At 47.5% G+C, this 9,750-nt stretch overlaps 1 protein-coding gene across 1 annotated transcript in view; it reads right to left on the reverse strand.

Annotated features, from left to right (window-relative positions):
* The window catches only part of ATP8B1 (ATPase phospholipid transporting 8B1), a 127,955-nt gene extending 119,280 nt beyond the window's left edge, over positions 1–8,675 (reverse strand). Inside the window, exon 1 of the mRNA XM_019640608.1 lies at positions 8,102–8,675. The gene's annotated coding sequence lies outside the window, so the exon portion shown is untranslated. The remainder of the gene's footprint in view (positions 1–8,101) is intronic.
* Positions 8,676–9,750: the final 1,075 nt, after the last annotated feature.

Below are 9,750 nucleotides of genomic sequence, written 5' to 3' on the forward strand. Positions count from 1 at the left end.
CACCCCACCCCCACACACAGGTATGAGCAACAGCCTACTACCTGTTCATCAGACTTCAGAAGAGACAGGCATGCCCACGTTAGGGCCTCTGCACCAAGACATCTGTCCCCTCTGCCTGGACACTCTTCCCTGATGAGTCTTTCTTTCAATGTCATCTCCTTCATTCTACCATTGCATCCTGATCCCTGGGTCCCCAACTCCCTTTACCCTGCTCAGTTTTTTCTTTTTATCCCATGTAGCACTTATCTTCAAACATACCATATAATCTATCTGCTTATTGTCTTTATTCTCTACTGCCCGTCTTCCCTCCTAGAATATGAGCTCCTTGAGGGCAGGCTTTTTACCACCTTGACTCACTGGCAGGTACCAAGTGCCCGGCACACAGGATATGCTTCATAAGCATCTACTGACCATCTGGCTGGCTGGCTAAGTGAGGCCTCTGTTTATTTCAGGCTTTGTAAGGCTAAGGAGGGGGGTGTACTCTGCAGAATGACTGAGGAGACAGGAAATTCCTGAGGAGTTTACTTCTTTGGCCATTCAAGCTAGAAGTCAGGATATGAGACCAATAGTTAACCAGAGTTCAGGGCCTGAGCAAGTTTTCTTCAGCTTTAAAAAGTGTCCAAGTAATCGCAAAAACACGCTGGATGTGACTTATGTCACCACTCACACAGTCTGAGTTTCTCATACTGATCTCCAAGAATTTTCACCATGTTTCTCTATGGAACAGGGAAAGCCTAAAACTGATAAAAAAAAAAATCTAAATAATCTTGATCAATCGCTTCTCGGCCTTTTGGCTAAGATAAAGTGTAAATAATCTTGATCAAATTGTGCTAGATGAAGTATCAAACCTCTGAGAGATTAGCCACCTTAGTCCCAATATCCTTTTCCTGGCCATGACTAGCATTGGATAGTAAGGTGAAATATCCAAGGATGGTGATGTTTGGGGCTGGTTTAAAGACTTTTTTTTCTTACTTAAAAAAAAAAAACAAAAAAAAAAACCCTGTTTAAATTAAACATGCAAATCCTTATTTGGGCTTATTTTCAGGGCACAGTATGAGCATACACTCACATGGGACTGTATTGTTGTCTAGAAAATATAGATTAAGATGTTTTTAACACAGACGGACATTTCATCAATATAGAAAGGCTCCTGGTTTTTATCCTGCTCTACATACAAGCCCGTTATTATGACACAGATGCAACATTGGATCGTTCTGCTACTTTATAGTCTGTAACTTGCCTTAAAGCTTATTTTGAATCCTATTTTCTATCCTAAGGTAAAAAACAATCTGAATTTTAAGTATTCAATTTTTTAAATATTTAAAAATCAGTTTTTCTCACATTCTGACCCTCCCTTCACTGGAAAAAAAAAAAATATATATATATATATATATATGGTTGTCGGAAAAGTCATGACATATTATTTCTATGTTTTTCATTACAAAAATGCGTCATGACTTTCCCAACAACCTAATATATATATTCCAAGTCAATTCTGAAGGAATTTAAGGATATTTTTCTCCACTACAGAAGATCCTTCCTAGAAGGCAGCTGTGGTCTCCAGAGGTCTCCAGATCCTGGAGCCAGGTCTCCTGAGCTTTCACGTCAGCCCTGGCACAGAGCACAGTGTCAGCCATGCCACAGGCTGGTTGGGTGATAGAATGCCAAAGGACCACCAGCTTCATAAGAGCAGCTGCAGGTGTAAAGAAGTGTGTGGCTGACCCTCACATATCTTCAGCACAACCATCCTCCCGGCAGTTCCCCGGGTTCTCATCTCCAAACTATTTTGGAGGAAAGTGTGGTATTAAATACTACATGTCCCTGCCATCTTAAGCACTTTCTATAAAACAGAAATCTCGCAAAACTGAATAGGATCTCAAAAAATACAGTGAACAGGTCCTCATATGCCCATGTTCATAGCAGCACTATTCACAGTAGCCAAAGATGGACACAACCCAAGTGCGCATCGACAGATAAATGGGTAAATAAAATGTAATACATACCTACCATGAAATATTATTCAGCTTTGAAATGGAAGTGGAAGGGAATTCTGACACATGCTATGACATGGATGAATCTTGAGGACATTATGCTGAGTGAAATAGGCCAGTCACAAAAGGACAAATATTGTATGATTCCACTTATGTGAGGTACCTTAGAATAGCCAAATTCATAGAGACAAATAGAATAGAGGTTATCAGGGGCTGAGAGGAAGAAGAAATCTAGTGTTGAATGGGTATAGAGTTTCAGTTTGGAATGATTAAGAAGTTCTGGAAATGGATACTGGTGATAGTTGCATGATATTGTGAATGTGCTTAATGCCACTGAAGTCATACTTTAAAGTGGCTAAAATGGTCAATTTCCTAACCACAACTAAGGAAACTCCCATGAAATAAACTTCTGCACTAAGGTGAGATCATAAGGAACTTCCTCTCCTCCCAAAGTTGTTCTGGTGCCAAAAACAAGAGTATAGATTTTCACTTAATTCTCACAATCTCTGCAGTCTGGTAAACCCCACACTTAGTTTCATTGTTTTATCAAAAATTCTGGAGACTTACAGGCCCATAAAAATTCTTAATCAGGCCGGCCGAGTGACACGTTGGTTAAGAGCTGGCTTGGGACGCCAGAGGGCCCCGGTTCGGATCCCACATATGAGGGCCAGTGACACTGCCCTCTACAGCTAAGATGCTGAACAACAGCTCAACCTGGAGCTGGGCTGTCGTGAGTCGCCGGTGACCGCGTAGGCTGCAGCCCCTGCTGCAGTGGGTTGCCATGGGCTACCGTGTGTAGCCAGCAGCCAGCATGAGCATCCAGCAGCCCGCGTGAGCGGCCGTCCAGAAGCCGGCGACTGATCTGCCTCACCCGGGAAGAGCGCAATGATAATACCAACATGGGCCAGTGAAGCAATGTCCTCCACAACTAGACTGAAGAACAAAAAGGACAGCAACTTGTCTATTCCCCTTCCCCCAATTCCCCAGTGCTGTTCCCATCCCCCAATTCCCCAATAAAAATCTTTAAAAAAAAAAATTCTTAGTGCCTGGTTTAGAGGCTCTCACATTTATTTCCAATATGGCAGTTGGGCCAATATTTTCCAGCATGAAATGTACAAAACCTGACCCATGCATCTCTCCACATGAGTAAAAATTTAAATCACTGAAGTCAAATGGTTATCTCTTTTCTTATAAAGAATATTAAATGTGTTTTTTTCTGGAGCCACAGATCATGTACAAATCTCAGAGAATGATCTCAGCAGTTCACTGAGTCCCAAAGAAGACCGAATAAGGATTTGGGTACATGTCATCTCACATTCTATAAAATCAGTACCACATCCAACCCATGGACGCTTTCCCAAACAGCAAGGATGGACGGCTAGAGACGGTATGCAAGGATAGGGGACCGTGCTTGGTGCCTGAGGCTTTCCAATGAGGGTATTCCAGCTCAGCTCATTTTGGGTAAAGGTTAGAAAACTGATTTCAAACACTTCCTGCACAAAATCAAACAAACCTCAACTCTGGCGGAACAAAAGGCACTCCATAAAGAGGCAAAGCCATAAACGGCAGCCCTGTAAATAAAGACCAAAGCCACCAGCCAAAGGTCAGGCTACACATGTACTCAATGCACAAGTGCCAGGCTTCTCAGTCACGCTGCGGGGAGGTGGCTGCCACCGCGGAAGGGCTGCTCCAGACCAAGGGTGACTTCCCTCTCCCCAGGAGTCAGTGGGCTTCCCACCCTGACCCCCCACAGCTTCCAGGCCCAGCTATCCCTTATTAAATGCATAATTCATGAGACTTGGAGACAGACTGATAGTGAAACACACAGCCTCAGGGCTGGAAGTGGCCTGGGCCACCCTCCAGGGTCTAAGGCAACCATCTCTCCTTGCAGAGAGGGACAATGTCCAGGCCAGGGAGAGAGAGAGAACACCTGATCTACTTTCTTACCAGAGAAGAAGAAGAAAAAAAAGAAACCCACAACTCAGGCCCTCTGAAAACCTCCCAAGCGTCCATGAAACAGCGAGCTTGTGCCCATCCAGCATAGCGCCTGGAGAAGATGCTCAAGTCGTTTTAAGAATCAATGACTGAATGAATGAATGAATGAATGGGATTGTACCAAGGGTCTCTGTCATTAGCGACCACTAAGAAACCACATGGACAGCACAGATCCTTTAAAGAAGACTCAAGGTTCAGGAACACCTGAATTTTGAACAGGAAAGAGTAATTTTAAAAAGAAAAAAAAATACGGGAGTATGGAGGAAGACAGACAGGAACCGGGGCTTAAAGGAGACAGAGCAGTGCTCAGTATGTCTCAAGGGTTTCCACTGGACCGAAAGAGGAGCACCCAGGTCAGAGCAGCCAGGGACCCACATCGCTGTGACTGAGAGGGCACATCCCTAGGTCGGGAGCACCCTCGTCCTTTGTGTCACCCCGACACCCATGCTCCAGAACCTCGCCCCTCCCTAGGGGACTTTCTTGCCAGTGCCCGATGCAAATAGGCACCTATGTTTGCTAAAGAAATGCTAACAAATAGAGTGATCCCTGCTTTCTACACAGTCCAGGACAAAGGCAATGAATCGCTGGATGAGTGATCAATATTTACGGAGCTATATCAACAACAACACAACAGTAAGGACTGCTTTTTAATGGAGCTCTGTGCTAAGCCCTTTTAGCCAAATTCTTTCATTTGGAAATCAACAAGCAACCCTATGAGGTACTGCTGTTGTTATTCCATTTTACAGATAAGGAAACTGAAGCTAAAGGGATTAAGTAACTTGCTATAGGTTTTACAGCTAGGAAGTGGTGAGGCCTGGATTCCAAGCTAGGTCAAAGGAATCTAAAGTAGAGATTAATCTGACTAACCCCTACTTGCCTCTGGGCTCACTCAGTGTGTGCTGGGACCAGTTATCAAACATACCAGTTCCCATGGGGTATGTTTTTGGCAATGTTTCATTTAAATATGCAATGCATTTAGAACTGTTAGAAACAGTACTTATGTATTCCAAACTGACCAGATAATAAAAATTTGTGTGTGTGTGTATGCTTTCTAGACTCTTCCTCCATAATGCCAGGTCTTCGGTGGCATTGGACTTCAAAAGATCTCAGACTGGGCATTATTTTTAGCTGGGCACAGGGACGGGGATTCAGGAGTAACTTGGTTAACAGAATAAAGAAGGATAAGCTATCTTTTTGTGTGTTATTAAAACTCTCCTAGCAGCAAATTAATTTTTCTTATCTGAATAAGCAACAAAACAACCTACAGGCATGAATACAATTAATCTAATTGAATGATGCCAACAACCAGACCTGAAAACTCATAAGTTACCTAAAGACACCACAAAGGAAAACTTCCTAGGAAATTAATCTAGACACGAATATAGAAGCAAGTTCTAACATTAAAAGTGCTTAAGAAATGCTAACGGCAATTCTCTTTAGAGATATGGATCATGAGTGGACCCCATAAAACTTGTTCTTGTACCTAAAAAGCAAGTTCCTTGGCATTCATGAGAGCATAGGCTTCCTTTATGATTGAAACTAAAGAGCGAAGGTAACTTGTAGATTAAAATCTCTCTGGAATGGGTTATAAGGATCACCAGGATTCCATGAGTGTTGCTTATGAGAAACAAGATGGAGTTGAGACTAGGAAGGCAATAAACTATTAAAAATACGCCAAATACCTCAACATCACACTAATTTTAAAAATGTCAGTTTAATAAAGAAAACTTATGTATAAGGCACAGTCACCTGTTCTCTCATTTCATTCTCTCAATAACCCAAGCAGGCTAATAATATCTTTTTCCCCCCGCGGGCAAATGAGTAAACTGAGGTTCAGAAAATTTAGGAGTTCATCCGAGGTGATACAATTTAAAAAGTAAATCAATATAATAAAAATAGATTGTAAAAATTAAATACGGTTTAAAGTAAAAGAACTGAAATCTGTGGGAATCTAACTCCATGGTTTCCCACTACTCCTTGCTTTAGAAGGAAAGAAAAGAAAGGAAGGAAAGAAGGAAAAAGAAGGGAATACTGACAGATAGGGAAAGAAACATTTTACAGCCAGATCTGGTCAGTGTCATCAGTGCTAAGTAAGATCCCAGAGGCTGAAATTCAGATGAAACACAGAACGAGTCCTGAACTTGACGTTCACCTGAGCGCTTCTTTTTGTTAAGCCATTTGCTTTACCAATCATTATTTTTAAAGCCTCAGTTTAAAAAAACAAAACAATCAAAACAAAAAACCTCCCAGTTCTATCACTAACAAATAATAAGTGCATACTTGCATTTTCCTTAAAATAAAAACCAGAAGGAAAGCTTGAAAGTAGCCAGAGCTGCTCTCTCACAGAGGGTATTTGTGTTCATTAGTATTAAGCCACATGGGTCTTGTCTGGCCCTCAATAACAGACACAAAGACTCACAAAAGTTACCGGAGCACCAGCCACTAGAAAAAGGCAAGTGAAAAAAGCTGTTACGGTTGCTTACTTAAAATTAGCAGGCCTCCACTACATAATGAAAACCATTAAGAGAATTCAGAGGGGTAATTGCAGGCAGGCGAACTTCTTCCCACACAGTAATCAGCTAATAACGATTAATCATCTTTTGCACAGTACATGCATTTATAATAGTAGGTTTTTGTGTTTTTTTAAGCTTACAACAATAGGCCCAGAATGAATGAATGGCATTTTAGGTCTAACACAGAAGTACTCCTGAGACGATGAAAATCAGAACTACTTCACGTTTTGTGTTGTTTCCTCTTTTTACATGCACTTGTATTTACTTATCTCTGCAGACTTTTAATCACACATCATTTTTCAGTTTCTGTTCCTAGATCAGTGAACCTTGGTCCCTAACCTACTGTTTTGCAGGTGAAGTTCAAGCACTTCGCCTATGTTGTCTCCTTTAATTATCATGGAGTGGAGACTTTAGTTTGAAGGCAATGCAACGTGGAAAACGGGAATCTCTTCTCAAGCCAACAGGGCGGGCGGTTTCCGGGAGGGGAACTCGGCTGTGTCCGGAGCTAACCAAGAAGGACTCGGAACCCTCCAGAGGCTGCTCCGGCAGGCCGAAAGGGTCGGGTGGGGTTGAGGGGCATTCACTGGGCGGAAATGTGGCCCAGGTCTCCCTTACTTGCGCGCGTCAACCCCGCTCTCCTGTTCTGCACCCTCGTCCTACCTCTACAGCTGTCACGGATCTACGTTCCGAGGCTCCCCCGGTGGGGATCAGGCGCGCACCCCCTGGAAGAAATTGCGCGGGCAGTTCAAACTTTTCTTTCACTTGGGGAGGGGTGGGGACTTGAGAAGTTACAACTCTTGCCATTCTCTGCAACACCACCCACGCCCTACAATTTGCGGCTCCGCACGCATAAAGCGAGGTGACAGCGCTGGGCATCAAACCGGGAAGGGAAGGGGATGGGCTGTGGCAGTCAGTGCGATCGGAGCTGGCAGATACGACCCTACAATCGCCAGAAAAAGTAACCCTTTTCCCCACCACCTCCCAACCTGCGTAAAAGCGCACGGAAGATGTCCGATGGTGCCTAGTCCCGCAGCCGGCGCTATGGAGGCGATCTCACCCTCCATCCTTCCCCGCAGGTGCGTCAGGTACATTTGACGCTAAGATCTTTTTCGGACGCGTTGGCATTGGCTCCCAAAGGGAGCTCCGGCAGAACCCAGCCACGGGAGACTTCCAGAAGGGCGGCAGACACTTTATGGGAAGCCAACGGCACTTCCCAAGGACCCGCAAGCCTCCCCAGGCTTGACCCTCGGAGCTTAACCCTGGTCATGTGTGTCAGCAAACGAGCGAAGAACCCAAACACCTCCCGCGAGCCAAACAGCTCCCGCGAGCTCCCTTTCCTCCTGGCAAGTGGGAAAACCTCACAGACTGCTCCACAGTGCTGCCTGCCCGGCCAGCTGTGCCTCCCCATCCCCGAGGCCGCTAAGGCTACAGGCACCCCCACCCAAATCCCACCCGTGCGGACTAAGGAGCCCGAGGGCGCGGACAGCTGCTGCCACAGCATCCCGGGTCCCCAGAGTTCGCTGACCCCGGGGCAATCAGAGGACCCTGGGGACCAATGAGGAGGGGCAGGTCGGGGGCCCCTGGCGCCGTGCCCCTGCTTACCTGGCGCTCGCTGGGCCCCGGCTGGGGCATCCGGGTGCGCGCCTCTCCGCGCGCTCGCTGCGCACCTGGCCGCCGCCGACCGCCCGCCCGCCCGGCCCCAGCTCTGGCCGCCGCGCTAGCGCTTCATGGCGCACGGAGGCTGGCCCGGGGCCCCGGCAAGCTCGTTCTGTTGGCGGCGGCTCTCCGGGCTCTCGCAACTTGCCAATGGCTCCTCGCCTTTCCCCGCCCCGCGTCCGCGCGCCCTTCCTCTGCGTCCGCCCTTTTCCCTCCGCTCCCCAGGACCGGCCAAACTGGTTTCTCCGCTCCGGGATGGTGCCTCCTGTTTCCCTCCCGCAGCCGCGGCCCCGGCTCGCAGCAGGGGCGAGGGGCGGGCCCAACCGTCGGCCCTCCTTTTGTCCCTCCCGGGGGCGGAGAGGGGCTGGACCGCGAGTCCCTGGGCGAACAGACGCGGCCCAGGTTGAGCCCCGTTGCCCTCCGTGTGCCCCGGCGGCAGGTGGGCGCCCTGGCCGTGGCCTCCGCCTCGTCCGTTCCGCGACCTGGCAGCTGTGGCCGCTTTCGGCTTCCCCGGTGCTCCCGCCTCCCAAGGGGCCGCGCTCGCCACTCCGCCCCACCAGCCTCGCGTCACTTTCCCGCTGCCCTCGTCCGTACTGGCCACCACCCGGGGTCGGTGACCGCGCCAGCCCGGAAAGCTGGCGGGGCCACGGCTCGCCCGGGACCTGAGCTCCCTGAGTAAGAGGAGCTGTATACCCTTTGGATGCCAAGTCACGTTCCCGGACAGGTCACCGAATGCGCGTCGCGGTTCCACGCGCGGAGGGTGGGGAAAGAGACAGTGCCAAAAGACTTCGAGAAACTTATCCTGTAATTGCAGCGGCGGGCTTTCTGCTGAGACCAAACTCCCTCACCTTTACAGGTCAATAGGAGTCAGGGTACCCCACGTGAATGGCGCGATGTGGTTGGAAGTTTTGGACTCGCGTGCATGGTTGATAGCTGGTGTCTGGGCATGTGAAACGCATCTCCCTGGCAGGATGCAGCACATTAGACTCCTTACACAAGAAGCTCCCCCATCAACAGAATTTTACTGCTCACCTGCTATGGACAAGTCACTGGGATATGAATGAAGGAAAGTCAGGTGAATCACAGTTTGCTTAAAATGTAGCAAGAGAGATAGGACTTCAGCTACTTGCAGATCAGAGAGGCTCAGGTCGTTGGCTTGAGAGTTCAGACTCGCAAATGGGGGCTTACGGGAGACTTCAGCGAGGAGGCCATGCTTGAGGCGAGATTCAAAGACCCACAGGTTTAGGGATCAGAGTTGCATGAAGAAGATATTTAAAAAGTGGTCCACCGATTTGATCTTCAGGTATGTGAACGATTCAATGGGTCCAGTTAAACCCTAGACTGCCCTGGGTTTCTTTTTCATTAGCTACACTTGATCTTTGACTAGGTTGTACTGGTCAGTCCTTTAATCTCCCAGGGCCTCAGTTTCCTCATCTGTAAAATGAGACTGGATCCAAATGGTTCCTTTCAGGGCTTATTTTCTGACCCCAACAACAGAACAAGGCACAGAGGCCTGAAGACACAGGGTCTGTTTAGCCACTGTGGGGTAGACCAGTTGGCTGGCAGTACAATGGCACTACAGTGTTTCCCCCAAA

Source organism: Hipposideros armiger, unplaced genomic scaffold, assembly GCF_001890085.2.
Source record: "Hipposideros armiger isolate ML-2016 unplaced genomic scaffold, ASM189008v1 scaffold_52, whole genome shotgun sequence".
In the NCBI taxonomy this organism is placed as follows: domain Eukaryota; kingdom Metazoa; phylum Chordata; class Mammalia; order Chiroptera; family Hipposideridae; genus Hipposideros; species Hipposideros armiger.